Source organism: Triturus cristatus, chromosome 7 (genome assembly GCF_964204655.1).
Source record: "Triturus cristatus chromosome 7, aTriCri1.1, whole genome shotgun sequence".
NCBI classification, from domain to species: domain Eukaryota; kingdom Metazoa; phylum Chordata; class Amphibia; order Caudata; family Salamandridae; genus Triturus; species Triturus cristatus.
The window spans coordinates 541598504-541615076 of record NC_140590.1 but is presented as its reverse complement, the minus strand read 5'-3'; the positions used below and the strand labels follow the sequence as shown (position 1 = coordinate 541615076).

The following is a 16573-nucleotide window of genomic DNA, read 5'->3' as shown; positions in this document are numbered from 1 at the left end:
AGATTGAGTAACGTTTCATTACAAAGTTTTGAGAAAATCATCCGAAATTATGACAAATTGAACTACAACGTATCTTGAGTAAAAATTTAACACAATAGTATATCTCCCAATCAAAAGTCACTCAAGACACTGGCAGGAGCACTGTTTTGAGAAGCAGCTGTGTCCTACGAGACATTATCTGCCTGAACCAGTCTCTTGTGAAACATTTCCGGTTTGAACCAATCTTCTGTGACAGAACAGTTTGATAAATGTTGCACTGGCTATTTAATTCTTAATTCTGGAAGTCTGTTGACACAGGCCTTTGCCAGTGGCATAGTCCTCAGACAGCTACACTCCATAACATCTGTAAAAAATATTTAAACCTTTGGTCCCCTAAAATAACTAAGCATAATTCCAGAGTCCTTGTGATGAATCTCTTTTCTATGTCTATCATTCTCAGTTCAAAGTTGTCATTTGATGTTCTTTCTGGGGATACTGTATCTAGCCCCAGATCCCTCACCTTGTGAATTTTCCCCAGGCATCAGACTGGATCTGGAAAAACTCTAAAGCAGTACTCATGTTTGCGGTAGGTGTCCCTGTGTAGCTCCGCATCAACTTCGTTCCAGTCTGGAAATGACAAACAGAGCCACATATAAGTGCCACCCATATGTGCGGACGTCAGTGTCTTTCACAGGCTTGTCCGCAACCTCAGACGCACAATCTATCAGAAAATATGGCATGAACAGTGAGCAGATTTCTCGATTGGAACCTTTTTAGATGGAAAAAGAGTCCATTCCACAGAACAGGGAGGTGGCAGGGTGGTGAATAATCTGCAGTTAGATAGCATATCCACCAGAAGGAATATACTACTTACCAGTATGCATCTGTTCTTGGCATATAGAGCTGCAGATCTACACACTGTGCATAGATCGCCATCTGGTGTTGGGCCCGGATGTTTGCACTTGTTTTTGTCTTGGAAAGTCTTTGGAAGTCACAAGGTATGTGACTCCTCCTCTGGATCATAGTGCGCGTGGGCATCGGCTCCATCCTCAGATTGTTTTTCGCCAGCAGGGAAATGATGGAGCTTAGTAAGAAACAGGAAAGATGCCCATGTGTGGTGTATCTAAGTAAGATAATACTGGAACAGATAAAGGTAGCCGGGGAGGCGGGTGGGCGTGTGTAGATCTGCAGCTGTACATGCCAAGAACAGATGCATACTGGGAAGCAGAATATTCCGTTCGAGGCATATGAGCTGCAGATTACACACTGTGCATAGATTGTAAAGCAGTATCCCCTCCTAGCGGCGACCACCAGTATCTGTTCCAGTAGTTTGAAATAGTGTTTTGAGTACAGCCTGGCCCACACTAGCGTCTTGTTTAGTTTGCACATCGACACAATAGTGTTTTGTGAATGTGTGCGGTGTAGACCATGTAGCTGCTCTGCAGATATCATCTAAAGGATTGTTCCCTAAAAATGCCATTAAAGCCCCTATCTTTCGTGTAGAGTGGGCTTTAGAAGGAACAGATAGTGTACGTTTTGCTTTGTGGTAACAAATCTGTATGCATTTGACAATCCACCTAGCTATCTCAGATTTTGATATGGGGTTGCCTTTGTGTGGTGGTGAGAAAGACACAAATAGTTGTTTGGTCTTACGAAAGGGTTTTGTTCTCTCTATGTAGTATAGTAGTGTTCTTTTGACATCTAAGGTGTGAAGACCTCTTTCTGCGACTGTTTGTGGCTGCGAGAAGAATACAGGCAGCTCTACAGATTGATTGAGGTGGAAGGGAGAAATGACTTTAGGGAGGAATTTAGGATTAGTTCGGATAACCACTTTATTAAGATGCATCTGGAGAAAGGGTTCTGAATGGTTAGTGCTTGTAGTTCACTAACTCTTCGTAGAGAAGTAATGGCTACAAGGAAAGCAGATTTCCATGTTAAGAATTGTAGCTCACATTTATGTAGAAGTTCAAATGGAGGCCCCATTAGTCTTGTGAGAACGATGTTTAAATTCAACACAGGGGAAGGTGGTACTCTGGGGGGAATTATTCTTTTGAGTCCCTCCATAAAGTCCTTTATGGCAGGTACTCTGAAAAGTGAGAGATGCTGTCTATTTTGTAGATATGCTGTTATGGCAGCAAGATGCAATCTGATAGAGGTATAGGCTAGGTTGCATCTTTGGAGGTGTAGTAAGTAGCCTATGATGTGTTGGATAGACACATCTAGGGGATTAGTGTTGTTGTTATGGCAGTATACTACAAATCTTTTCCACTTGGCTGCATAGCATGCTCTAGTGGTAGGCCGTCTAGCTTCTTTGATGACGTTCATACAGTCAGGAGGAAGGTTAAGGTAACCAAATTCTAGGACTTCAGGAGCCAGATCGCTAGGTTGAGCTGAGCTGGGTCTGGGTGTTGGATCTTACCATGGTTCTGGGTTAAGAGGCGTGGAGAGAGGTGTAGTTTTTGGTGCGACCTACTGAGAGTTCCAGCAGTGTGGTGTACCATGGCTGTCTGGCCCAAGTTGGAGCAACTAGGATGAGCGTTAATGAGTGTTGCTGTAGTTTGCGCACCATTAGTGGAATGAGTGGGAGAGGCGAAAAAGTGTACGCAAATCTGCCTGACCAGTTCATCCATATCGCATTGCCTTTGGACAATGGGTGAGGATACCGGGCGGCGAAGTTTGGGCATTTGGTGTTTTCTTGGGTGGCGAAGAGATCTATCTGTGGTTGCCCCCAGATCTGAAAAAATGGTTGAAGAACTTGTGGATGAAGTTCCCATTCGTGGATTTGTTGTGTTTGACGGCTCATGAGGTCGGCTATTGTGTTTTGGACTCCTGGGACATGTTGGGCAAGAGAAAAATGTTCTGAGGTATAGCCCACCTCCATATGCTCTGTGCAAGCTGAGAGAGCTGCAGAGAGTCTGTCCTGCCTTGTTTTTGGATATAATACATGGCTGTCATGTTATCGGTGCGGACTAAGACAGTCTTCCCTGATATTTGTTTTTTAAATGCTTTTAAGGCTAGGAATATGGCTAGTAACTCCAAGTGGTTGATGTGGAGTAACTTTTGTTGAGGTGTCCACCTGCCCTGCATGGTATGATGTAGTAGGTGAGCTCCCCAGCCGGAGAGCGATGCGTCTGCTGTCATGACTATTTGAGGAACTGGCTCGAGGAACGGTCGCCCTTTGGAAAGGTTCTTGGTGTTCCACCACTGCAGAGAGCGATGGGTACGACCGTCTACCAACACCAGATCTGTCAGCTGACCTTGAGCCTGGTTCCATTGGCGTGCTAAGCACTCTTGGAGAGGACGCATCTGGAGTCTTGCATGAGGCACTATGACTATGCAAGAGGTCATTATTCCTATGAGTTGCATGAACACTCTAGCTGGAAGAGAGTGTTGCGGTTGGAATCTGGTGAGAAGAGCTTGGATGCTCGCTATACGGGCGGGACTGGGGTAGGCGAGCGCACTTGAGGTGTCTATTGTGGCACCAAAGTATTGTTGCGTGTGGGACGGTTGCAGCTGGGGCTTGGCGTGATTTATTGTGAACCCCAGGTCGTGAAGTTGTTGAATAGTGGCGTGAGTGTGTTGTACACACTGATTGTACAATTTGGCTTTTATAAGCCAGTCGTCTAGATATGGGAAGACATGTATGTGTTGTCTTCTTAGGTGTGCTGCCACCACTGCTAGGCACTTGGTAAACACTCTTGGTGCTGTTGTGACTCCAAATGGGAGTAGCTTGAATTGATAGTGCTGACCGTCCACTACGCATCTGAGATATTTTCTGTGAGCGCTGTGAATGGGAATGTGGAAATAGGCATCCTTGAGGTCTAGAGTAGCAAGGAAATTGCCCTGGGAAAGCAGAGGGAGGACCTGCTGAAGTGTGACTATGTGGAAGTGGTCTGAATGTATGTATAGGTTTAGGGGTCTGAGGTCTAAAATAGGCCTTAGAGATCCGTCCTTTTTTGGTATGAGAAAATAGAGGGAGTAGACTCCCTTGTTTTGTTGGTGCAGGGGAACTGGTTCTATTGCACTTTTTTGTAGGAGGGAGATTACCTCCTGCTTTAACAGTAACAAATGTTCTTGTGACATTGGACGGTGTTTGGGTGGTATGTTTGGGGGGGGTAGATGTTAGTTCGAGACAGTAGCCCGATTGAATGATTTCGTGGACCCACCTGTCTGAAGTGATGTTTATCCAGGCAGGGAGAAATTGGTGGAGTCTTCCCCCGACTGGAGTGGAATAGTCGGGGGGAAGTGGAGGGAAGTCATGGGGTAGGTGTGGAGGGAAGTCATGGGGTAGGTGTGGAGGCAGAGCGGGAGTTGTTGTTTTTGCCTCTGCCTTTGCTGTTATTCCCCCTGTAACCACCCCTTTGGTAATCTCTAGTAAAGGTGGATTGTGCGGGAGCTTTGTAAGAGGTGGAGGGGCTATCAGAGGAGTAGCCTCGATGGGTGCTTCTAAAGGATGAGCGACGAAAGGACCGTCTGGGAGCTTGCGATTGCAAGGCTCCCATAGATTTGGCGGTTTCTGTATCCTTCTTCATTTTCTCAAGGGATACGTCTACATTGGGGCCAAATAGGTGTTGCTCATCAAAAGGCTGATTGAGTATAGAACTCTGTACTTCGGGTTTAAAACCTGATATACGTAACCAGGCATGCCTGCGCAAAAGGACACTGGTATTGATTTCCCTTGAGGCGGTATCTGCTGCATCTAGGGCACAGCGGATGGAGGTGTTAGTGATGGTCTTACCCTCTTGGATTAGTTCACTGGCCCTGTTTTTATATTTGTCAGGGAGGTGCTGCATTATGGACTCAAGTTCGTCATAATGTGCCCTGTCATACCTGGCTAGGAGCGCTTGGGGGTTAGCAATGCGCCAAATATTTGCTGCCTGTGACGCTGTGCGTTTGCCAGAGGCGTCTAGGAGTTTTGATTCATTGTCTGGTGGTGGTGCGTCACCTGACGTTTGGGAATTTGCTCTCTTTCTGGCATTAGAGACTACTAGGGAGTCTAGTGGTGCGGGGCCCTTAATGTGTACTGGGTCAGTAGGGGCAGCTTTATATTTCTTTTCTATTCTTGGGTTGATGACCCGAGCCCTGATGGGGTCTTTAAAGATCTCTGGTGCGTGCCTATTGACCCCTTTAAGCATGGGCAGTGTTGAGGTGGACCTTTGTGTGGTATCAAAGGTATCCATAAGAAAATCCTCCCCTACTGGGTCTGTATGCAGGGCCACCCCATGGTATTGGGCAGCTCTTTGAAGAAGCTAGTTGAATCCAATACTGTCCTCTGGGGGGGGGGGGAAGGCCTGGAGGGATAAATATCATCTTGTGGGGTGTAAGGGACATCTGGGACACTGTAATCATCCCAGGAGTCAGGGGAGCCAGTAGGAGTAGGGTCCCCAAGGGGTTGATTGTCGGCACCTCCCCCTGCATCATCTGAGGTGTTGTCATCATCATCATCTATTGGGGTAGGTGATGGTGTGGGAGAGTGATGTGGTGGGGAGGAGGAGGTGGAGGAGGAAGAGGAGAAGGAATCCTTAATGGAGAGGTAGCACAGTCTCTCTTCTTTGGTGGCGGTGCGGGCGCAGGCATTTCTAGTGGTCTTTTCTTGATGCTGAGCATTAAATGACCAGTCTTAGGATCCTTCATTAAAGTCCTTTGGGTAGGATCTGGACTAAACAGTTCATCTGTGGGAGACAGATTCTTTGGAGCCGAGGGCTTTGGTGCCGTAAGCTTTTTGGGCGTCAACTCGGTAGCGGTTCTAGGCTTGGAACCGTGTAGTTTTGAAGTGTCTTTATCAGTTGAAACCGGTTGCTGTTTTTTTGGTTCCAACGTCTTTGGCTTGGAAGTATCGGGGCCTTTCGGCGGGCGTTTTTTAGTCGGCTCCGAGGGTGTTGTCGGTGCCGAGGAACTGGTGCTAGGCTTCGACACGAGTGCTTCGATGTGGGAGCAGCGGCCGCCGTGGATGAGGTAGATGACGCCTTTTTCTTCGGTGCCGGATGTTGCTTTTCGGTACCGAGGGTAGGCTGACTCGAGCCTGAGTCGCCTAAAGGCTTACTAGGCTTCTTTACCGGGCCCGAAGGCGGGGCATGGGAAGCAGTGTCTCGGCGTGCACCTGGGCCCGAAGGTGGAGGTGGTACCAAAGCCTTTTTAGATGGTGTCGAGGGGGGGGGGGGGAGGGGGAGTGGGTCGGTGTTTGACGTCTGTACTCACGGGCCTTTGAGCTGGAGTGATGTCTTCGACGTCGGAATCATCTGCTTCGGAGGCGCTGATGATAGCTTCCTCGACTCGACCCCTGCTCCGGAACATCGACGTCCTCTTGAAAGATGTCGTCGGGGATCGAAGATGACGAGCGCGCCATTGTTCTTTGAGCTCGTCGGTCCCGGATGGTCTTTTTGGAGCGGAAGGAGGCACAAGCTGGACAGTCTCTGGCCTCGTGCTACGGTAAGAGGCAGAGGTTGCACACCTCATGTAGGTCGGTGTGGGGAAACTTCGACCCACATCGAGGACACTTTTTAAATGGCGTCCTTTCCATGAGCCGGAGATGAGGCCCGGGTAGGCCCAAAGGCCTTTGTCGACGACCGGAATCGAAGACTTCGAAGTTGAAGGGTCGCGTGTGGCTGGAAACGCGATCGAAAACAATACCTTCGAGATGGGAAGGATTGCGCGTCGAAAGAGAAAACCATTAACTGTTCCGAACTGGAACGCGAGAACACATCCGAGCCCAATGGAGGAAAAAACCAATCTGAGGATGGAGGCGATGCCCATGCGCACTATGATCCAAAGGAGGAGTCACATACCTCGTGACTTCCAAAGACTTTCCAAGACAAAAACAAGTGCAAACATCCGGGCCCAACACCAGATGGCGATCTATGCACAGTGTGTAATCTGCAGCTCATATGCCTCGAATATAGCGTTTCAGACGGGAAGTAACTTGTTCTTCTGATGGCTCCTTCTAACCGCAGATTGCTCACCTTGGGAATAGATACCAAAACAGCATCTCCTCAGTGTGGTGGGTCTGTAGAATGGATCAGATCTGTAGTGCTTTGTGACAAAGTGCACTGATGCCCTCATAGCAGCCTGCCAGATATCCAGGATGGGTACACTGTGTGCAACAGAGTAGTGGCAGCCTTGGCTCGGGTGGAAGGTGGTGTACTGCGGGTTAACATAAATGAATGAATGAATGAATGAATGGGGAATTTCTTAAGCGTCTTGTCACTCCTAGTTGAGCATCCTGGCACTGTACTGCGAACCTTGTCATGCACCACAATGGAACAATTAGTTGAAGGTGTGTCCGGCGTTTGGAAGAACCAAGTTTTCAAGGTTTTTTAAAAATGCATTTTCTGTGTCTATAAATCGGAGGTGTCTTGGCCTTTGAGTCAAAGCTTTGGTGCCTAGCACCATAAAGTATTTTCCACCTCATGATTTTAGCCTGAATGACAGGGGCTTCAGCAGATCTGCACTTGAGGATCCCAATATTATCAGGGTCTTGTAGTGGTTAAATCTGGCCGTTATGTATCTTGGGCCCGTAGCCTTGAATGGTCTAAATACTATCAACAAGGTTTTACCCAGGTTATTTTATGTATAGGAAGTCAGTGAAGTCTTTTTAAAGCAGCTGATGCAGAACTCCGTTTGGGGAGCTGTAACCGCTGCGTGTTAAACCATCTGCAGTTTGTAAATTATCTTTTTTGAGCAGGCAGCACATATGCTGTTGCAATAGTCTAGTCTCAACTAGATGGGGGAAAACGCTATAGTTATCCTGGCGATGCAGGGAAGGAATTGAAAACCTTTTTAAAGAGATTTAACCAGATTAAAATACATCCCAGCTATTGCCGCCAGTTGAAAAGACAGTTCAATGTCAAATTTGACTCCCAAGTTCCTTGCTACTCTGTGTCTGGTGGAGAGGGGACTGGGTTTGGCCATCAGCGTATAACAGAAAAAGAATTAGGTTTTCCGAAGAGAAGAATTTCCATTTTCTCTGAATTTCATTTGAGATGATTATTTTGCATTAATGAAATAACATTGGGGAGACACTTTTGGAAATTCAATTAAGGGCCCGTTGACCTTCTGTCTAGAGAGAGGATCAACTGGGTGTCATCCGCATAAGACGTAGTTGTGATTTCATAGGAGTCAATCAGAGATACAAGAGGGACAATATAGCTATTATAAAGGGCTTGTCCGAGGGATGACCCCTGCGGTACACCCCTCATGATCAGTTAATCTTTTAGAAGAAAATTCTCCTAGGACAACAGTTTGTATCCTATCAGTTAGGAAGGATCTGATCCAGAATAGGGCATTGTGGGAGATACCTACGGTTAGACCTCACTCACTCACTCGCTCGCTGTGCCGAAGTGATGGTGATAAAGAATATTGCGCTGAGGAAGAGGAGCCGCAAAGGACAGCTGTGAAGTGGCTGGAGGGGAATTTCAAGTTAAGGTCCCCCTGTGGCATGAGAAAAGGAGAGAGAGGAGAGGGAGGTAACAAATGTTGCAGGCCTTATCAAAAAGAAACATCACAACTGGTGATGTACAGCCATAAACAACCGCTGGCCTGAATCACAAACTTGGGCATACGCGGTTGGCACATCAGTGGCTGGAATCATTCCTGTCAGGTCGATCTCAGAGGATTCAGTTGGGGAAGCAGGTATCGGACAAGGGCACTCTCACTTGCGGAGTTCCCCAGGGTTCCGCACTGTCCCCGCTCCTTTTCAACATATACCTACAGCCCCTGGTGGCAGCCCTAGCCCGCATGGACTGCTGAATTTCAATTACGTGGATGACACTCAACTCATCCTTCAGATCGATAATTCCACCCATACTCAGGAGCTGGCGCAAAACAGCCTCAGATTTACAGTAAACTGGATGACTACCAACTCACTAAAAATGAACCCGGACAAAACAGAAGTCCTTGTCATCCCCACAAAAAACAATCCATGGAACGATCTTTTCTGGCCCCAAAAGCTGGGTGACACCCCACACCAGTATCCGTTGTGAAAAGCCTGGGCATAAAAATAGACTCCGAGTTCTCCTGGGCCAACCAAGTCACCACAGTGGTTGGAACTTGTATAGGGCACACAAGACAGCTGCGGAAATGTGTCCCCATCCTCTCATCAGCATCACTACAGACGATAGTGTCAGCCACAATTGTCTCCAGACTAGACTACGGGAATGCCCTATACATTTGTCTCCCCCAGAATCTCACCCATAAGCTGCAAGTGGTACTGAACGACGCAACCAGGTTGATATTTAGGCTCCCCAGAAGCAATCACGCCACCCCTCTACTGTGCAAGCTGCACTGGCTCCCCATTAAACAGAGAGCGAAGTTTAAGGGTCTCTGCATTGCCCATAAGGCAATTTATGGAAATGCCCCAGACTATATAAAAGACCGCCTCAAGAACTATGTTCCGGGCTGCACATTGCGGTCATCACAGGCCTGCCGCCTGTCCACCCCACATTGCAACATCGTATCCAAAGGGGGCAGAGCGTTCTCTGTCTTACTCCCACAACTCTGGAACCAGCTGCCGGATCACCTTCACAGGGAACCTGCACTCCTCCCCTTCTTCAGGAAACAACTCAAAACTGTCTCACTAACCCTCCCCTGCGAGGCTGTTATGTTACCACCAACTGGCCCTTGGCCACTCTCTCTAAAGCTCTTAGAGACCTGTCAGTGATTTACCGCTATACAAAAATAAACTAACATAACATAACCTGTAAACATTGAGGGCTGGTCCAGCAATAGTAAAAGGGCAGAAAGAGCTGAAAGGAATCTTTTAACAGTGTGCAAAGCATTACCTGTGTGAGAGACAAAACAAACAAAATGTTGGATAACTTTGCCTGAAAGGGGCCAATCTTGTAAGTGTGTACCAAACTGCAAATTTGTCCCAACGACAGGCATATACAGTTTTTGTCTAGGCTGCCTGGCTGCCAGGATAACATCAATTTCCCCCAGAGGAAGTTCAAAGGCGTTCTGCTGTCGCAGTTCAATCTCCAAGAATGAAAGTAGAGATTGCAAAGGCCCAGGTGCAGAGCACTACCCCATTGTTGCGACAGCAGATCCTCCAGGAGGGGCAGCCTGATCAGAGGACAGATGTTCAAGCCGATGAGTTCTGAATACCATACTCTGCGTTCCCAATCTAGGGCCACTAGGATGACCATTTGGCCTTGTGCTTTTTGAGAACTCAGGACAGAAGAGGTATCAGCAGGAAGGCATACAGGAGCCCCAAGTTCCACCATAGGCAGAATGAGTCAGAGCGTTCTCTGTCTTACTCCCACAACTCTGGAACCAGCTGCCGGATCACCTTCACAGGGAACCTGCACTCCTCCCCTTCTTCAGGAAACAACTCAAAACTGTCTAACTAACCCTCCCCTGCGAGGCTGTTATGTTACCACCAACTGGCCCTTGGCCACTCTCTCTAAAGCTCTTAGAGACCTGTCAGTGATTTACCGCTATACAAAAATAAACTAACATAACATAACCTGTAAACATTGAGGGCTGGTCCAGCAATAGTAAAAGGGCAGAAAGAGCTGAAAGGAATCTTTTAACAGTGTGCAAAGCATTACCTGTGTGAGAGACAAAACAAACAAAATGTTGGATAACTTTGCCTGAAAGGGGCCAATCTTGTAAGTGTGTACCAAACTGCAAATTTGTCCCAACGACAGGCATATACAGTTTTTGTCTAGGCTGCCTGGCTGCCAGGATAACATCAATTTCCCCCAGAGGAAGTTCAAAGGCGTTCTGCTGTCGCAGTTCAATCTCCAAGAATGAAAGTAGAGATTGCAAAGGCCCAGGTGCAGAGCACTGCCCCATTGTTGCGACAGCAGATCCTCCAGGAGGGGCAGCCTGATCAGAGGACAGATGTTCAAGCCGATGAGTTCTGAATACCATACTCTGCGTTCCCAATCCAGGGCCACTAGGATGACCATTTGGCTTTGAGCTTTTTGAGAACTCAGGACAGAAGAGGTATCAGCAGGAAGGCATACAGGAGCCCCAAGTTCCACTCTAGGCAGAATGAGTCTCTTGGTGAGAGACACATTGGAAATGCCAACGTGCAAAACTGCTGACATTATGCCTTTTCAGGGGTGGCGAATAGATCGAGCCGAGACTCTCCCTATTCACAGAAGGGACCTTGCATCACCTCTGGGTGCAAGCGCCACTCATGATCCGCTAGGCATTAGCAGCTGAGCCAAAGATCCTGCCAGGGTGTTCACCACCAGGAAAATCCCTTAATGGTCCAGTTATTTCCAGAGGCATTTTGCCTCCGGACACAAGGCCCAGTTAGGAGTTGAGAGGGTGCAGGTACAGTTTTTGTCTAGGCTGCCTGGCTGCCAGGATAACATCAATTTCCCCCAGAGGAAGTTCAAAGGTGTTCCGCTGTTGCAGTTCAATCTCCAAGAATGAAAGTAGAGATTGCAAAGGCCCAGGTGCAGAGCACTACCCCATTGTTGCGACAGCAGATCCTCCAGGAGGGGCAGCCTGATCAGAGGACAGATGTTCAAGCCGATGAGTTCTGAATACCATACTCTGCGTTCCCAATCTAGGGCCACTAGGATGACCATTTGGCCTTGTGCTTTTTGAGAACTCAGGACAGAAGAGGTATCAGCAGGAAGGCATACAGGAGCCCCAAGTTCCACCATAGGCAGAATGAGTCTCTTGGTGAGAGACACATTGGAAATGCCAACGTGCAAAACTGCTGACATTATGTATTTTCGGGGATGGCGAATAGATCGAGCCAAGACTCTCCCTATTCACAGAAGGGACCTTGCATCACCTCTGGGTGCAAGCGCCACTCATGATCCGCTAGGCATTAGCAGCTGAGCCAAAGATCCTGCCAGGGTGTTCACCACCAGGAAAATCCCTTAATGGTCCAGTTATTTCCAGAGGCATTTTGCCTCCGGACACAAGGCCCAGGTAGGGTTGAGAGGGTGCAGGTACAGTTTTTGTCTAGGCTGTCTGGATAACATCAATTTCCCCCAGAGGAAGTTCAAAGGTGTTCCGCTGTCGCAGTTCAATCTCCAAGAATTAAAGTAGAGATTGCAAAGGCCCAGGTGCAGAGCACTGTCCCATTGTTGCGACAGCAGATCCTCCAGGAGGGGCAGCCTGATCAGAGGACAGATGTTCAAGCCGATGAGTTCTGAATACCATACTCTGCGTTCCCAATCCAGGGCCACTAGGATGACCATTTGGCCATGAGCTTTTTGAGAACTCAGGACAGAAGAGGTATCAGCAGGAAGGCATACAGGAGCCCCAAGTTCCACTCTAGGCAGAGTGAGTCTCTTGGTGAGAGACACATTGGAAATGCCAACGTGCAAAACTGCTGACATTATGCCTTTTCGGGGGTGGCGAATAGATCAAGCCAAGACTCTCCCTATTCACAGAAGGGACCTTGCATCACCTCTGGGTGCAAGCGCCACTCATGATCCGCTAGACATTAGCAGCTGAGCCAAAGATCCTGCCAGGGTGTTCACCACCAGGAAAATCCCTTAATGGTCCAGTTATTTCCAGAGGCATTTTGCCTCCGGACACAAGGCCCAGGTAGGAGTTGAGAGGGTGCAGGTCTAAAACAGGACGAACACCTGCGTCCTTCTTGGCACCAGAAAGTAGCATGACCTACAACCACAACCTACTTCTGTCGCAGGAACCTTTTCGATAGCCCCTTTGGCCAAAAGGAACCATCTCGATAGCCCCTTTGGCTAAAATGGACATATGGTCCTCCGTCAGTCATTCTGGCAACATTGGAAGGTGCGTCGGATGGGCACTAAAGGGCAAGGTGTACCCCTTTCATACTATCTACAGGACCAACCCCTCCTGCTGCACTAAGGGCACCCTAAGGATGTTTGGAAGGTGGGGCTGTGAGGAGGTGGCTTGGAGAGCAGTGGACTAAGTGGCTCACTGACCTTGACCATCAGGGGCGTTGGGAGCCACGGCCTCAGCCGTAAAACATCTGTGCATCCTACTGTGGCTGCCTGCACCACTATGCTTTCAGGTGAGGGGTACAGAGACAAATATGCGGGGTCGCCTGGGGCAGGATGGTGACGTCTCGCAATCTGGCGATTGACTGGGGGCCCAGAGAAAGGTTTGGCCCACACTTCTAAGAGAGCATCTGTAACTGCCTCATTAAAGAAGAGGAGCTCAGTAGATGTTTGCCCCCAGTTGTAGTACTTCCATCAGGACAAGGGTTTAACCTCTAAGGTGGAGAGCTAGAGATCAAGATCTTTGGCTGCCCTACGAATGGCCATTGCGTAAGATGCACTCTCAGTGGCAGGGCCTGGGTGTCAGAGAAGTCCTGACTCAAGGAAAGTGTCAAGGCCACTGGCTTCTTGTAGGTCATCCTACCAATTGTCTTCGTGGTATGGTACCCTATCTCATCACCTGCATCATGATCGTTGCCCGAATCTGTACAAAATAAGGAATACAGCGTATGTGTTCGTCCTTGCAGAGGAGTCAAGTTAAGAGGTGCATTGGGTCAGCACGTTGTCGGAAATCGGAAGCGGCCTTAGTCGAACACATTGGTGCCAACTCTGAGTTGGAGAGCACAATGAGCATCTCGTCTTCTGGTGTTTATGGAATCAGCATCAGCATAGAGACTTTGGGTACAGATGTGGAGCGTGGCTCCGGAGGCAGGGTCAATACAGGAGCTAGGAGAGGCCCATTGGTGGATTTGGAGTATCCAACTAGCCTCGAAGGCAAAACCACAAGAGGTATCCCAGGTGAAGGGCCTTTCAGCTCCATACCGCCGTAAGGGTATGATGAGCCAGAACATGGCCCCGGGGAACTCTTTCATCTGCCTCAGTGTGGCAGATGACCCCAGAAACTCTGGTTGTGCCGGGACCAGTTGTGAAGAGGGCTTCAAGGTTGACTGACTTTAGGAGCAAGATCGAGGGGCATGGCGATGCCCTTTCATCTTCTCGAATAAATGTGATTGGCGGGAAGGGGCAAAGTCCCGCTTGGATTTTTTATGTTTTTTCTTCGACTTACCCTAACATTTGGAGGGTGACAATGTTCCAGCTCGAGAACGGCTCCTGTGACTTCTAGACCCATACTGACCCTTCGACTTGGAATGGTCTCGTTGTGAAGTCTTCTGGTGCTTGGCGACAGAGCTTTACCTCATAGTCTGATATGGCGTTTGGGTTAAGCAACGCATAGTTATTGCAGGCTTAAAAGAGTTATGGCTTGATCCCAGGCACCACAGGCAAACCTGATGAGAATTTGTAACAGACATTTGTTTGCAACAGTCCTTACTAGGCTTAAAACTTGCTATTTTGTGAAGTGACATTTCCCTTGGACACAGTTTATTTGAGGTAAAGTGTCTCAAAGAGACGAGAGGGAGCTTTGGATCCACATCTGGTAGCACAGAAAAAAAGGAACGGACATCAGCTTACTGGAGTGGTGTGTGTGTAAAGGCTCCACGCATCATATCTGGAATGGAACAGCATTGTGCAGTGTTACACAGTGCCACTGACAGGTGCACATAGGTACTGCTGAAAAAAGTTCAGTCTGACGCCTGGGGAATGTTCTAAAGGTGAGTAATCTGCAGTTGTAAATCTCTATCAGAAAATCTATTTAGCCGCACTCTGGCCATCCTTAATAGTCCTGTATAAACAAGCCTGTAAGTCACCAAGAACCGCCAGTAAGATCTAACTGATCATGTCGCATAGTACATGGGTGTAACCCCCAGGGAGGCAAATGTCATTTACTGAATGGAGGACTAGACTGGTGGATGAAAACATGCATTTGCCGAATGTCTCTGTACACTTGGAAATGCAGTCAGGAGAGAATGTAGGAAAAGCGTTAGAGTTGACTGTGCTGGTAGACACCTACACCACCAAGCTATCCTGAGTTCGATGCTACGTACGAAAGTCACTGTGGCAATGAGCAACTTATTCCCTGATAGGAAAACCAGAACATGGCTTTCTCCTAGTGCCCAAAATCATATCCATAGGGACTTAATTAAATCGCAAATGAGGACTGGTAGGTGCTTGGCAAGCCTGAAGGACCTTAATAAACGTGTACATTTTAACCTTTAAAGTTGGGAGCTCAAGGTTAAGGATCTCTGTAGCCATTCTACTTACCACCGAAAATGATGCACTCTCCTCTGTGGCAGGACTGGAACAGGAAGGGAGACTAATCTAGTCTGGGGAGATGTCCAGGCCATTTTCATTCTGTAGTTCTTTGTACCAGTTTTCCTCATCACACTATGGGACAATTTTGTCTCAGTCATCACCAAACGTCTGACTTTGGTCTTAATTTGAGCTGAAAATCTGTGTCTGTGTGCAACTATCCGGTAAAGGCAGTGTGTCAGAGTTAGAAGGATTGCCAATTGGTGATGCTGAAATGGGATAAGGGCACGTCATTGACCATGGTTGATATGAGTTTGGCTTGTAGCCGTTAAGCACAATAGGTAGTGGATCCTTCTCTGGCACCAGAACCTATGTCGGAAGGTCCGGCGCAGATTGTGGAGTTGGAACGGAAGTGAGCACCGAAGCAAGAGCAAAACCTAAAGCAGGCTTAAAGGGAGCAGAGGGTAATCCGGGAGTAGTAGGCCAACTAGAGGCCCTTGCGGTGCCTTGGCGTCCGGAGGTATGCCAGAGAAAGCTGAAGCATGTCAAAAATGTGCAGCACAGCTTCCCTAAAGGACCCAATTTGCTGCAACGTCACTACAGCACTCGAAAAACAGGGTGCATCCGGACCAGACTTGAAGTTGGCTCCCCAGGAGAAAAACCGTGTGGCACAATAACACCTTTTTGTGCCTTCTCTGGAATTCCAGAATGGCAGGAAGGGACAGATTCCAGTTTAGACATCATGTGCTCCTTCTTCGATTTACCTTTAAGTCTTCAATCACAATAAAGATCTGATGTGGGTACAACTTAAGGAGCGGAAGCAGGATCTTGTCCTCGACTTTGACTGGGGACAGCGTAGAATATCGTGGTGCATTGTGACAAACAGCTTCACAAGCTCCAGATCCCAGACACCAGAGGCACACCTTGTGGGGATATTTCACAGAAATTAGTTGGCGACAGATTTGCTTTCTGCAAATCACAAGCTCCACACATATAATTGGGCTCAGGTGGGATTGGATAAATCAGGGAGACTATCGAGAAACATAGATATTTAAAAGGGGCTGAAGCAAGGCTGTGTCCTTGCCCCCACCTTTTTTAGTCTTCATGTGGCAGATTTACTTGCTGCTTTAAGAGGAACTACGTAGATCTCCCCTGAAATGGGTTCCACCCACATTGCCTGTTTATTTTATGCGGACGTCTTGGTTGTGCTTGATTATACAGCCATGGGTCTTCAGAGGAAATTAGTTGCCTTAGGTCTTTATTGTATGTAAAAATCGATTAACGATAAACTTGGCGAAAACAAAGATTCTGGTCTTGGACAAAAGTAAAGAACTTTAAATGGCATTTGGATGCCTATCATAATGAGATCGTGAGCCTATATAAATATTTGGGCCCCACATTCTCAAGTAATCGGAGATGGGAGTCCCAAATGAACTATACAAAGACCAGGATCTTGATCTAGACAGGCTCACTTGTAAAATTCAATCCAACCTATGGTGGTTTCTCATGGACCTCCTTAATGAAAGCTTTGAGTAGGCAAACTCATCCTTTAG

At 47.8% G+C, this 16573-nt stretch overlaps 1 protein-coding gene across 4 annotated transcripts in view; it reads right to left on the bottom strand.

Annotated features, from left to right (window-relative positions):
* Nucleotides 1–16573, bottom strand: part of FBF1 (Fas binding factor 1) — a 612463-nt gene that overhangs the window by 404998 nt on the left and 190892 nt on the right. The gene's annotated exons all lie outside the window — the stretch shown is intronic.